At 40.7% G+C, this 12,057-nt stretch overlaps 2 protein-coding genes across 4 annotated transcripts in view; one reads left to right on the top strand and one right to left on the bottom strand.

The window, feature by feature from the left end:
- dock1 (dedicator of cytokinesis 1) overlaps nt 1-12,057 on the bottom strand; it is a 187,648-nt gene that overhangs the window by 62,459 nt on the left and 113,132 nt on the right. The gene's annotated exons all lie outside the window — the stretch shown is intronic.
- The window catches only part of insyn2a (inhibitory synaptic factor 2A), a 37,447-nt gene continuing 35,755 nt past the window's right edge, over nt 10,366-12,057 (top strand). The window contains exon 1 of the mRNA XM_023271488.3: nt 10,366-10,895. The gene's annotated coding sequence lies outside the window, so the exon portion shown is untranslated. The remainder of the gene's footprint in view (nt 10,896-12,057) is intronic.

Genomic DNA, 12,057 nt, shown 5'->3' with positions numbered 1-12,057 from the left:
CGGGAGAAATGAAACAAGGACAAATGACCCCACAGTTGTTGTAGAATGAGTCTGGTCTAAGTTTTCAGAACAATACATTTTAATTCAATTAAAATGTATTAATTTATTTATTCATAAATGTAGTGACCGAAGCCATTAAGATAATAATGAAAAAGACACCCAAACAATCTCTAATGCAAACCTCCATTATTCATGTTTCCTTCACTTTTTCTTTTTTGTACTTTGTGATGCTGATGACTGCTTCACTTCCCTCTCTGTAAAGCTTCACAGAAACCAGTGTGACTCATGTTATATTAATATGGAAATGTTTTTCTTTTCTTCTGAGACACGGAGGGCAAGAATCTTTCATCTGAAAGGGCATGTAAGCCTCAGTTAGCCTAAGTTCTTCAGCATTAAAAAAAATAGAGAACAGATTTAGACTGAGCCTGATTAGTACAGAGACAAGGGTGCAATAAAGCCTGTAAAGGGTGTAAAGAAGCCGTTCTCTCAGACTTCTCCATCTCCTTATCCTCCTAACTGAAGAACAAATGTGTCAGTTACTTAATCACAAGGATTCACACAACCTCTGGACTTGTAGGTGGGTTGGTCTTGGTGAAAAGATTTACAGTATAGTTCAGCAAAAGCAGCATTACTCAAAGACTTGGCAGTCACTTTATTAGTAAAGGGAGCAATGTCTTCAAAGCAGGCGGCAGTCTTTAGAGGTTACTGGCGCCTGCTGCAGCAGCTCCCTTCGCCATGCAGACTAGAGAGGCTATATCAGCTGGAGGGTATCCCGCATTTGTTCATTCTTTCGATCTCTTCAGCTGTGAATGAATCCCCAAGATAAAGAGCCTTCAGCATACTTTACATGCTGTAAGCCTCAGTGTGCAACTTGCCATAAGGCTCCAATGCTGCATACAGTAGCATAAGCCCCTTAAGCTTACACCCAACATTCAACCAAGACTGCCAACAGCAGAGTCATACATCCGCCAATGCCACTATTGATTTTATTCCTGTAATGTGTTGCTCATAAATGAATCTTAAGCTTCCAAACAAATGCAATTGCTGCAAGAGGCACGAGGATCAGCTGGCAAATCCTGATGGCAAATTCAATACAGGTGAGGGATCTGGCAAGCATATTCTCAGCATAAGAGACAGGAAGAGAATCTCTACCAGGAAAAGAATTTCAAACCTTTCACTGTGCAGCAATTAAGATCTAAATCTGAAACAGGAGCACATGCCACACCAGCTGTTAAGGCGTGATGTGAGGAATAGAGATGTGGGGCATGAAGACAAATGGAAGAGTTCAGGTACGCTCCTCTGAGCTCTCCAGCTGTAAGTTGAGGGCTGCAAGGTAGTGAAGTGTGATAGCCTCTGCTGTCATACAGCTGACTCTACAGGTCCATCACAGTGACAAGTGGCGTTTGGTGTGAACCAGAAGGCCAGCCAGTCCTCTTATGGCTCATCTCTCCACTTTTATCACTGGGATGAACCCAGTACTGTTACCATGACAACTCTTTTACTTTATATAGGAGAGAAAGAATAAGAGGAAATCAAATACAGCCTGAGAAAAGAAATATTTTGGGGGGAAAAAGATTCTCCCTCACTAGTAACAAGCAGGGCTATCAATTCTGATTTTGGCGTGGGCGATGGAGGTATGTGACACATGAGGAGTGGCGAGATGGGAAAAACACTCCCACAACTGATAAAAACAACTAAAAAACTAAATAAAATAAAAGATTCAACCCCATTTATTGTCTTTATGTACAAGGTCACTTTAAATCTAATTGTTTGATGCATGTTGTTACTTGTTTGCATTCTAATTTGAAGGCTGAAGTTATTTGTTTTAAATAATTTTATAAAAGGATTTCCTTCATTTTTGATTAAAAAAAAATCCTGCCATTAGACTGGCAGAAAGTGTCTTCGTACAAATAAGGACAACTAAGGAAGCTCAAGCCTCTGTTCTCCAAACACTCTCTGGGTTGTTTTTTTTTTTTGCTCTTGTCACATTTTTTGTCACTGTGTGCTCATTTTTCTCTGCAATCTAACATCATGCACCTTCATGGAAACAGGACAACCATGACATGAAGCACAGAGAACGCAAAAATGTCTTGAATGACTAAACGAGAAAATACAAAAGTAAAATGTCTTTGTGTCTTCTTTGTTTGTGCCTCGTAGTGTTGCCAATGCTGTAAAGAAACAGTGGCTCTACACTCTAGATGTTTTACTATGTACTTTATGCTACTTCAATTTGCTTCCATATTTGTCTCCTATCTGCTCTGTGTAAACACAGCCTGCAGTTCAGCCCAATTCAGCCAAAAAGTTACTGGATTTTTGTCACAAAAATGTTGGTTGCAGTTGAATTATTCATGGCTTAGTGATTGCACAGAAAGCAAAGAATTTTTAAAAAATCAGCAGAACCTGTTTAATGAGACATGTACAATTAAATGATTTTGATGAAATATAGCAATTTTAAACTTTCTGATGGAATAGCATATCACCAACTGTCAGAAAGTTAAAAAAAACTGCCAATTTTTTTCAGTTTTTCCAGTTTCTGCCTCTGATAAATGGTGTAATTTTGCCAACTTATCAAGATAACATGTCTTTCAAACCTGCAAGCAGGATTTGTGGTTCAGAGGTTTAGTACACAATTTAAAAATTCTATGTGCAGCAGTGAGGGCTGGTTACAATTTTCATTTTTTTATTCCACTTTGTACAACCAATTATCATTTACTAACTAATCATCAACGGAAAAAAACTTCAGATGCCTGTGTAAGTGTTAGCGCACTGTGTATGCAGCAGGTTTAAAAAAAAGAAAGAAAGATATCTGTTTTGAAATCCATTTTTTTGAATGATTTACTTTTTGGTTTTGAATACCAAATCACTGATAAACACGACATCGCTATCTACAATGTATCAGAGTTGCCTATTGATTATTTTCTATAATGAAGAAAACAATGGAAAAAAAAAATTAAGCACAGAGATTATTAACAGGAACAACAGACAGCTATAACTTTTAGATTGATCATTGCTATCGCTCCCACTGGAGATGATGAAGCACCAGAACGACAAGACAAAAATGCTCCAGATGCTTATGCAAACAATCATTTAATGGCCACCAATTGAGCTGTCATCAATCTCAGGCATTTATCTAAAGAAACAATTTCTCAAGCTAAAGAACAATAAACAAAAACTTTAGTAGTGATATTTATTACTGAGTTTAGGAGGCACAGGTTCCCCGAACCCTGCCTCCATATCTATCTTATGCTTGAGGGCAAATGAAACAGAATCTTAGCGGAAATGAAAAAGCGGTGATTAGAGGGCAGGGCCAGACCCATCATATGCTACTCTCTAGCTTGCATCTCTCTGATAATTCATCTCACTTTACTGCCTGACAGCAGAGAAGCAAAAATTGATGTTTGCTCTAGCAGTGAAGGGTTGCCCCATTAACAGAACATTGTTTAAGGCCTTTAATTAAGCCGGTGGGGAAATGGCACGAAAAACCACCTCTGGAGGAGTGAAAACTGCCATGGGAGCAGAGAGAGGGACAGGGAGGAGGATTTGATGACCAAGAGGGGTCAAAATCACTTCCTCTTTCTCTATATTAGCTCAATGTGTGATGCAATCCGAATTGGCTGGCTCATTACAACGGAAATTACACAAGTGCACAGAAAAAACCTTGCATGGGCATTTAATCTGAGGAGGATGAAGACACTCTTCCTACGCAAACGCGAGTGATCAGCACTGCTAAGTCATGGACGGCTTTAGTTGTAAAGAGAAGAAAAATCATGGGAACGAGAGAAGCACCAACAGCACACAATAAGACTCCAGTTTCAATTCCTCTCAATTTGCCTCCATAAAGCATGACGCATTATCACGGATAAAATTCAAAAGTTTCCAGAGGTGATTTCCTGAGGAGAATTCCAATGAAAAGATGAATGGCATCACTAGTCCCTGACAAAGGAACACATGTTGAAAGAAACATACAAAAATGTCTAAAAATCAATAATGATATCTAGTGACAAGAATCTTCTGCATATTTGTCTTGCTGTGTTGTAAAATGCACAGAAATGCACCTGCTGTTTGTTTTTTTGTTTTGTTTTCACCATCAACTTCTACATATTCTTTTCAAATCATGACTCACTTGTGCAATTAATAGAAGTGATAGAAATGATTAATAATTCTTTGGACAGTTGCATGTGTTGTTTCAAAGAAGCAAAATTGACCGTAAAGTTGTTTTGAAGTCGCTGCATTTAGTATTCTGTCTTACTGTTTTCTGTCCACCTCGTTTTTCGATATACAACTCTATCATACACACATAGCAAACAAAGAGCAAAAAGGCTAGAAAGCAGCATCAACTGAGCACTTTTCACACTGCTCTGTCAAAGCTGACACATACAATATACTTGGCTACCGCTGCAGGATTCTGCAAGCCCACTTGGCTCCAGCATCAGGCCAACGATGTGGCTGGCAGGAGGGTCAGCCAATGGAAACCTGTTAAGGGCAGCTGAAGTCATTCACACGTCATTTTCTTTTTTAGCAGCAGTTGGGGTAATGCGTGTGATGTCCAGATAAACACTTCAGTATACATAAAGGATTAATAATGACAGAAAACCTGGGCAGCCAGCCATGAAAGTGACCCGCTATGCCATTCATTCAGACAGCATCCAACTCAGACAAGCTTGAGGAAACACTTTTGCACTCTAATACATCAAAGCATTATACTTCCTTGAACAGACACCTTCATTTATATAGGACACCCCTTGCCTGACCCTTGCCTGTTTAATGTGGGTCAACAGCATGTTGTGATGTCTTAAAGCCAGAACACACTGTCCAGATAACACTAGACTATTTGTCATTAACACACAAAACCAGCTTTAAATACAACAAACTATTTTTCACATTTCTAAAAAAAAAGTAGAGTTGACGATAAACAATCAACCTCAAGTATCCTGACATTTTCTATTAACCTTAATATGAAGGGCTCATAATGTCTCGCATGTCCTCAGAATGTGTCTTTCAATTTTTTTAGCTAAAACACTAGGAAAACGCTTTAATTTAATATCATTATATAACTCCTGGTTTTAGCCATGTTCTAAATGGTTATTTCAGTGTATACAGCTTTACAGGTAAGTTGCTGGTGTCCACACCTCCTTCAGGAAGAAGACTCTCTCTGTGTAAGTGATTGATAGTACAGAGCAAAGCAGCTGACTATACAGAAACTGACACAGAATGAAACCAGGACTTTCTGTTGCTTTGAACTTTCGCTGTGAGTGATAATTTGACATGGAAATACAGCGAAGTTCACAGCACAGCCTTTGTTTTTAACTCATGTGTATGGGGAGTTTGTCAGATAAGGCTGCACTTATAAAATCAGTAGTTTAGTAATGAAATTGGCTATGAAGTGACTGCTGGTTAAAAAGTTGTCCTAATATGCTGCATTTCAGTCACTATTTCATACTCTTTCTTGTCTGACAACAGAATCGGAATATCCAAATGAGAACAGCTTTTAAAAATTATGTATATGTGCACAGACATAGCAGGAAACAGATGTAAACACTGTCATTAATAATAAAAGTAATTCACCGGATCTTCAGTTCCTCAAATGCTGGGAGTGCATGAAGACCGTTGTGGTCACTCTTGCAGCCAAAAACAGGACATTTGGAGTGTTTTTCTCAGGGCTGAGACATTTTAGAATTAGCAGAAGCAGCTCTTGAAAGAAAATAAACCTGGCTGGCCACGGGGTAGCTCCACAATCTGGATGGGTCACATTGGAGATCACATTTTGATGGTTTTCACCTTCTGTAATGTGTATAACAAGCATCCTTGATAAATATGTGCTCAACTTTACTTCAGTGATGTTTTAAATCATTTCACACTCTAGATGTTTTTATATGGACAGACTTGGAGCCAGCTTTGTACGCACGTTTGATGAAAAGACCAAAAGACTGCAGCAGATGGGGACACACTCTCGCTAACGTATCTGCTAGGCACATTTTCAGCTATGCTTCTCAGACTTGCTGGGGCAGAGCTACAGCACAGCAGTCACATCATATCAGGCTGTCAGCTGAAACACACACACACGCACGCACGCACGCACGCACGCACACACACACACACACACACACACATACACACACACACACACACACACAAAACCTTCCTGTTCTCTTTTACGATGGCTGAGAGATCTAAGCCACAATAAATTGAGAGCTCTCTTCTCTCCATCTAGTAATTCGGCTCCATATAGATATGACACTCTCGTGCCCTGTGTGGATGAATGGACTCACCATCTCAAACGACAGATTGGTTATGAAGTTGAGCTGTGACTACAGAACCAAATTAAAGTTGCATATATATTTGGAATTTGTGAATATCAAGTTTAAGAATAGTTTAGATTAATGTGTTTATTTGAGGGGGAAGCCAGTTTCTCAGACATCATATCCACAAGAATAAAACAATGAGAAAATCGTGGAAATACAGACTACAAAGAAGAGACAAAATACAATGAAAAGACCATTTCCCTAATGGTAGTGCTGGCAAATTCCCTGCCAATTAGTGGTATGACATGAGTGTGAAAGCAGACTGAGCTGAGAAAGGGCATTGAGAATGGAGACGATGAGAAGATGACTCTAGTGCCATTGAATCAGGAGTTACTTTGGATAAAGATATGCTCACAAGGGATGCTCTCATTAAAATGTTGAACATTTTTTTTTGCAAAGTAAAATAAAAAACTTCGTTAAAAATTCAAGAGCATGGAATGAGATCACATGACCAGTCAACCAATAGTAACCCTGACACATCATTGCATTTCACTGCTGCTTCCAATCTACGATGACATTTGTGTTCTATCACTTGGTCTCTTCTGATCCACATGTAATGTGTGATATTTCATTAGCCTGCTGATGCAGCAACTCATTTTCACTTTGGGTGCTTTCTGGTGGAGGGGTGGGATAGAAGAGGGAGTGACAGTATCATATTTAGTAGCAGAAGCCAAAGGAAACACGACAATATGAAGATATATGCACACCTTGATGCTGTTATGTATATGGCAATATTTGATATTCCATATATTGCATATTGTGGTGTACACGCCTCAATATAGATGTGAAACTGAAGCAGCTGTGTGTGGAAGCCAATGAGGTCATTATTCAGCTCATTTTCCCTGCCATTAGATGTTTTAATATCACCAGCTGGTGTGCAGAAACACCATTGCAAATGCCGTTGCATAGAGTGCTGTTCACAAACGCCCGTCTGCATTTGCAATAGTGCTTATAAATGCTGGAAAACTGACACAAATAATGACCTCATTGCCGTTCAGACTGTCTCCTTGCCGTGTGGTCCTCGAAAGACATTCAGAGGTAGGGTTGATGACAAGACTGGTGTTGAACATATATATAGTGCCAGAATATCGGGTTCTATGTCATCTCTAGACATCATGAAAATGATGGTTAAATGGTTTTTAGATGGTTTTCAAACTGAACCAACTCCAAACTACCTCCAGCTCAGAACCAGTGCCTGCTTTGCATTGGTGGAAAAGGGTTAAGTGGCATCATTGTAATTACAGGCAACTCTTGTACCACCAAGAAACCAATGCTAATTTTTTTCCCCCATAATGTACAAATTGAAATTATACCTCTTACGAGGAAAACAGAAATGTTCCTAATAAAGACAATGGTAGTGCAGCCAGAAACACAAACAACTCTGTGGTCAAAAACTAATTACATAATCCATAAATCAATATACAATCCCAAAAGGCTGAAAGCAAAAAACTGAAAACAAAATGAGTCTGGATCTTCCTTTGACCACAAGACTGTCTGTATTGTACATGCAAGTGACAAGGACATCAAACTGGAGTCCCCTGAGGTGACTCTGGCTCTGAAATAATGAAATCAATGGCAGAGGAGAGTCACTCCAGTGACTTGTCCACTGCCACCGCTTTATCCACCTAAAAAAACTGTTTGCTTGCACAAGCAGATCGCTGAGCAGATTTAAATATCCCCCCCCCAAAAAAAAACAAACAAAAAAAAAAACGGCAAAGCCTATTCCATCCCTACATAAAGTGGACATCACGTCCCTGAGGAATTCCATCCATGAAACAAATTCCATTACCCTGAGTTCAAATCTAAAACCCTTCACAGGTCCCATGATGTTCCAAGGTCAGGTCTTTACCAACGTTATCCAGCGTTCTCCTGCATCAAACCTGCAGCGTGTTGCTGCTTGACAGAGCAATAACAAGGTTGTGAAGCAGATGTGTTACTGTCACTCCAAAACATGAAGCCAGCCTCATAAAACTGCGGTTGTGTTGTGAGTGCAGTGTTCAGCACCTGGAAAGTGCAGTCAGTCAAGAAGTATTTTATGTCACGTTGTCGAGAAGTGAGATGAGGCGAGGGGGTGAACAAAGAATAGCAAAACTTTCTATTGTGTGTCATAAAGGACTTGGCTTAGAGAGCTGTGAGGCAGTGCTAAACACGGGAATAGGTCTAATATAAATGTGAACTGAATCTAGGACTTAGCTGTAATGCATTTATATCTCCACTTTCATTCTCTACAAATCTTTCAGCACCTTTTTCCACTGCTGGATGAGCTGTCCAATTGGCTGCAACTAAATAGTGTACTTAGTAGTCATAGAGCCATCAAATATGTTCTCTCAACAATATACATGTAGAAATATATGAAGTATTTCAATCACTGAGTGAATTTAATAAGACTCAGTGCATGGAAAATGTTTTCCAAGCACTGGATCTTCCCTGCAGCTTACGATTATATTTAGTATTCAATCATTCACTGTATTCACTGTGACAGATATCTAGGATCACAAATTTGTTTAATACCCCAATGGAAGCTGCTAAATGACCTAGTAAATAACAAAAACATACAACTACTTGGATTTAATGATACTGAGAAAATATTTCAATGTCATAAGCAGTATCTCATAATAAGAAGTGATCCAACAGAGAAAAAAAAATCTTAACAATTTAGTATCTACAGGGAAATACACATAATGAGAAAAGCAAGAATAATAATAAAAATGTCAAACAAGATGTAATAATGATAAGCATAATATTAGGAAGAAAATGGCTTAAAATGTAGAGAGACAGCTAACATATAAAACTTGCTTTTACTGAAAAAAGATGAATGCATTATGGTTTTATCACAGGCAAGTGGATTAAAGCTGATGTTCATATACAGCTGTAAGGTTTTGAATACATTTTCAAATTACTGAAAAGATTTTTTATATTTGATGTGAAAAATATTCTGCTGAAAATTTTAACTACCCTTAGATTTGATGAATATGCTTTAAATTTTCCCTCAAAATGCCAGTTAACCCCCCTGTCCTCGGCTCCAACTCATTGAATTCCAGTTCTCGGCAACAAACAATACATATCGACTTAACTAGGTTCTGACTGTGCGTGACTGACACACACATGCACACACTTCACAGCAGCTGCTGTCTGGAGAGCTGCAGCTCATTACCATGGCACCTGAGGCTTAAAGCAGAACTTGGGTTTTCCCTGTTTGAGAATGAGGGTGAGATACGGCTCCTGCAACATCCAACCAGGCATATACAGCTACACTTTTGCATGACCAGGGTTTTACCGGAGTGTGTCATCTCCCTCCCTGCTCATTTTGTTCATTAAATAGTACAATGGCACACCACAAATCCAATTAAGTCTGAGGAGAAAATGCACATTCCCAGATGCAAAAAACAGGTCTTCTCCTGCATAAACAGCGCTAACTACTGAGTGGCCCATGACAGATGGATAAATAGCTGAGAGGAGATCGGGCAAACAAGCTCTTGAGAGGGGAGATAAGCAGATGGAATCTTCTTCCCACACAAAGAAAAGAGCTGTGAGGACTCAGGGAAATTGAGACGACAGAAGGTGAATGGACTTGTAATGAAACTCTCAAGTTTGATAACATAGTACATGACAAGCATCACTCTGCGGAGATGCCTAGCAACACACAAAAAGGATTAAAGACAGGTGTGTGTGCCACATTGGCAAAAATCCCATCTGTTGGCATCTCTGTGGAGAGAAACTCTAGCAGAGCTGCAACATTGCAAGAAATCCATTCTTCTGCTCACGCCAAAGAAATTACAGCTAGGATGATGTGAAGTGAAGATGTGCATATGGTGTCTGTGGAAGTGAGGTCACAGAAAAAACTGCTTGAACCGATGATGAGATAAAAGGGACGGTGCATGAAGCTGCCAGATGTAGCCAAAACTAGAGCTCTACTTTGTCCACTGCAACCTTCCCTCCTCCCTTCGCTCTCTCTCTCTCTCTCTCTCTCTCTCTCTCTCTCACCAATCCTCCCTCCCCCTCTCTCCTAATCTCTCTCTCTCTCCCTCGCTCTCTTGTCTGTCTGTCTCTCTCTCTCTCTCTCTCTCTCTCCACACACACTCAGACGCACACAAACAGAAACGAGGAGAGAGCCAGAGAGCAGAACTGCGGCGGCACGATGGGGATATTCTGCCTGCGTGGGCTCCGTCGCTGAGGCGTCCGGAGTTCAGCCACAGAGTGTGTGTGTGTGGTGTGTCTGCTCATGTGTGTGTGTGTGCGTGCATGTGTGAGTGCGTGAAAGCCCCTGCCGACGCCGTGCGGAGAAAAGAGAAGAAGGGGAACCAGAGGAGAGCGGGTGGAGAAGAGCAGGAAAAAGAGAGGGGGAGTGTTGACTGTCTGGGGCTTGGAGGAACCTCACGCCACTGGATCAGAGGACGCAGATGTGCAACAACTACTCCAACTACTGCCGCTTGTGTTCGACTGCGTGCCACTGCCTGCCCGTCCTGTTAACTTCTGCCATGGCATTGCCTCCTCTTCCAGCTCGCTTCTAACCCACTAAGGAAACGGGCATGCATGGGCACAACTGGGGATCTAGGCTATCACATCCTTAACATCAGTAATTCACAGTCTGAGGTGAGTTGCTCCTCTCTACTCTTGTCTTCTCCTCTATTTCACCTCTCAGGCTCCAACTGCAAAGGGGAGGGAAAGTCTATTCAAATAACCTCTGGAGAGGGAAATCCGAGAAATCTACTTGCTCAGTGGGACTGAGCCTGGGACAAGCTGTGAGGATTTTAATTTTTTTTACTGAAGATTTTCCCTTTTTAGTCAGGTGATCAAATATCCAATATGTGTGGCTGATGAACGGAGGTAAATCTCAGATTGATTTTATGCCTAGTTGCCTCAGCCAGGGTGAAGTGGTTAAGGGAGATTCTAGGTTGTGGAATGTGCTGACTTTGACAGATGATGTAGCCACTTTCCAAAACTTTAAACATGAAAATGCTGAAGCCAACTGATAGTTGACATCTATCAGATGTGGCAGGTTAGGTTTTTGTTTCCAGGAGGACTCTGATCCAGATTTAACCTGAGTGGATCAGCATACATAACTAAAACTGCGCTTGCAAACGAGGACTTGCATGATGCTGCATTTCCTCTCAGTTTTGCAGCTGAATGAGCGTTACATAAAACACACTGGTATCTAAACCCAAAGAAACAAAAGTGTAGAATTGTTGCATGAATCTGCTGTGCCGTGGATGGTAACAGAGGGCAGGTAGCTTTCAGCACAGGGAAAAAGGTAACGAGTACTGGCCATCAGACAGTTAGCTGCATCAGATGAAGGACCTTAACTGAGGACTAATCTAGATTAATGGAGTGGGTGAAGCCACCGTCTCCTTACAGATGATTGGTGCATGGGTGTGTGTGTGTAGATGTGTAGGGGAGGGTAGGGTGAGGGTATGGAGAGTGGGCTCAAGACTATGGGTTGCTTAAAAACCCTTCACATCTCAACTGTCCTTCAGTTGCCACACAAAATGCACGTCAGCCCCACTCATCCCCACCAAGCTCCTGCTATCGCTGTCTCCCCTTCAACCAGTGCTCACATCAACGCTCCGATACAATCTTCCCTATGCTCTATTTCACTTCCCGCAGACAGTGAGAAGAGGACGGAGGAAAACTAAATGAAGACAGATAGAAGGAGAAAGAGACATAAAGCAAGGGAAAGAGAGATTATCTGTGAGAAACAACAGAGTAAGGCAAGAGAGGATATTGAGATTTTCCTGTTGTTTTTTAAAGGGTGACA

The sequence above is a fragment of the Amphiprion ocellaris genome, chromosome 18 (genome assembly GCF_022539595.1).
Source record: "Amphiprion ocellaris isolate individual 3 ecotype Okinawa chromosome 18, ASM2253959v1, whole genome shotgun sequence".
Taxonomy (NCBI): Eukaryota; Metazoa; Chordata; class Actinopteri; family Pomacentridae; genus Amphiprion; species Amphiprion ocellaris.
The sequence above is the reverse complement of the archived record's forward strand: the minus strand, read 5'-3'. Positions and strand labels throughout refer to the sequence as shown.